Genomic DNA, 2,500 nt, shown 5'->3' with positions numbered 1-2,500 from the left:
GGACTGGACGAAACTGAGGAGGTGACCACTGCGCGACCTGACCCAGCGGTACTCCGAAATCCCTTCCTGGAGATGAGGTCGGGTCACGGAAAGCAGGTGACCTTTTCAGGCGTAGAAAACGGGTGTGTCTTCAAGAATAACACCTTAGACAACCCAAAAAGTAGAAAGAAAATGGGGTGTGTGTTTGTGTTGGATAGTGGTCAGGTCATGCAGGATGTGAAAGATGCGAGGTCAAAGGTCAGGTCAGTGTGTGAGGTCAGAGGAACGGAGTGTGAAGAGGTTGCGGAAATTAGGCTGAAAAGGTCAGATTCAAACTCAGACGCAACAGAAAACGGAGAACAGATTCCAGAAGCTAGGCCAAAGAGGTCAGATTTGAATTCAAAAGCAACAGAAAACGGAGACAAACTTCCAGAAACGAAATCTAAAAGGGTGGTTTCAAATTCAAAAGCAACAGAAAACGGGGAGAAACTTCCGGAATTCAAACTGAGAAGGTCGTTATCCGAACTTAAAGGAACGGTAAACAAAATTGAACTGAAAAGATCCGCTTCAAATCCGAAACCGGCCGGAATTAGCGAAGATATAATGAAAAATAAATTGAATGAAAACACAAACACGAGAAAGGAGGAAAGTCAGTTAAAAAATTCAAATTCAAAAATAACGGTGAAAAAAACGGACATCTTGAAGGAAAACACAAACATAAGACAAGATTCACGGTCAAGAAGGTCATATTTAGGGGCAATGCGTGACCTTTTAAGGGACAAGGAGAACCAAGGTCAAAGTCATGCGGTTCCTAATTTAAAAAAGCCTCTGGTGACTCAGAAACCTAAAGGAACGGTGCTTCAGTTTTACAATGTTGTGTGATTCCTTTAACTTATTTGTGAATGATATTTTGAACTTGTTATTTATTTATTTTTTATCATTTATTTCTATTGGTTTTAAATTATTAGTTTTTTTTATCATTTATTTATCTATTTTTATTATGATTAGTTTAGTGTCTAAGTGCTTTTTTTATCGACTTTCTATTTTTTTATTATTATTTATCTATTGTTATTCCTTTAGTTTTAATTTTTTTTAGCGCATTTTAAATCTATTGCCTTTTGTGACTGGTGACACGCAATTGGTGGCAGTGCTGGGATAAAAAAAATATTAAATGGTTGTACTGCCTCTTCCTCTCTCATGTTAAAAAGCTGTCAAACGAAACTTTTATTTATTTATTTATTTATTTATTTTCACTGACGCACAATTGATGGCAGCGATGGGATACTAAAAAAAAAAAATAATAATAAAATAAATGAGTTTCTTATCTGTTGCATTTTGTAATTTCTTAAAGGTGATTCTTATAGTACTGTTAACGTATTTCAGTATTTTTTAAGTTCATTTGTTATTTAATTTTGTGTTAAGTGTATTTATCGTTATTCTGCGCACTCTTAATCATTTCATTATTTTTAAGGGTATTTTTTCATTATTCTGCGCAGTCTGTTTATCATTTCATTATTATCAAGTGTATTTTTTCATTATTATGCGCAGTCTGTTAATCATTTCATTATTATCAAGTGTATTTTTTCATTATTCTGCGCAGTCTGTTTATCATTTCATTATTATCATGTGTATTTTTTCATTATTCTGCGCAGTCTTAATCATTTCATTATTATTAAGTGTATTTTTTCATTATTTTGCGCAGTCTTTATCATTTCATTATTATCAAGTGTATTTTTTCATTATTTTGCGCAGTTTCTTAGTTAATTATTCAAAGTCAGTTTTGAAATACTGCGCCATCGTTGTATTAAAAGACTGATTTATATAGTCAATCTTAAGTCACTTTCAAATAAGTACGATAATTATAAGGCGGTTTTGAAAGTCTAGTTTTAAAAAGCTCAATTACTTCACCAAATATTGTATGTGTATTGTTTAATGGGGTATTTGTAATTTTAAGGGACTTCTATACTTTATTAAAGGAAATATATGTATTTTTTAATTAATGTATGTCTTTTAAGGGACGAAGTTTAAGGGACGTGTATATGATTTTAGGGACAAACTTATATTATTATTATTTTTTTTTATTTATTTTTTTTTTTTCAGGGATATACACCTTTAGATTTTAAGGATAATGAGGTTGTTTATTTTAAGTATGAATATTTTAAAGGGAAGTGTGTATGTTAAAGGAATATACATATTTTAAATAATGATGTGCCAGTATTTTCTTTTTTCTTTTCTTTTCTTTTTTTATACTATGTGTATTTGTTTTCATATTTAAGTATTGTTCTACTTAGTTTATTATGGCTACTAATTTCTTAAAGGAGTGATTTATTATTTTGTGCCATTATTATTATTATTATTATTATTATTATTATTATTATTATTATTATTATTATTATTATTATTATTATTATTATTATTATTATTATTATCATTATTATTGGTAGTGTTTTAGTGTTACGTATTAAGTTTCTTTCATCATTTATTTATGTAAGAAAGATCAGTGCCATTCCTTTATAATTTC

At 30.0% G+C, this 2,500-nt stretch overlaps 1 protein-coding gene across 1 annotated transcript in view; it reads left to right on the top strand.

Moving 5' to 3' along the window:
- Window positions 1–2,500, top strand: part of LOC135096246 (serine/threonine-protein kinase Nek2-like) — a 7,274-nt gene that overhangs the window by 4,629 nt on the left and 145 nt on the right. The window contains 1 exon segment of the mRNA XM_063997612.1: window positions 1–2,500. This exon segment is cut by the window's left edge and continues 1,148 nt beyond it; it is cut by the window's right edge and continues 145 nt beyond it. The gene's annotated coding sequence lies outside the window, so the exon portion shown is untranslated.

The sequence above is a fragment of the Scylla paramamosain genome, unplaced genomic scaffold, assembly GCF_035594125.1.
Source record: "Scylla paramamosain isolate STU-SP2022 unplaced genomic scaffold, ASM3559412v1 Contig3, whole genome shotgun sequence".
NCBI classification, from domain to species: Eukaryota; Metazoa; Arthropoda; class Malacostraca; order Decapoda; family Portunidae; genus Scylla; species Scylla paramamosain.
This window is presented reverse-complemented; position numbering and strand designations above follow the sequence as displayed.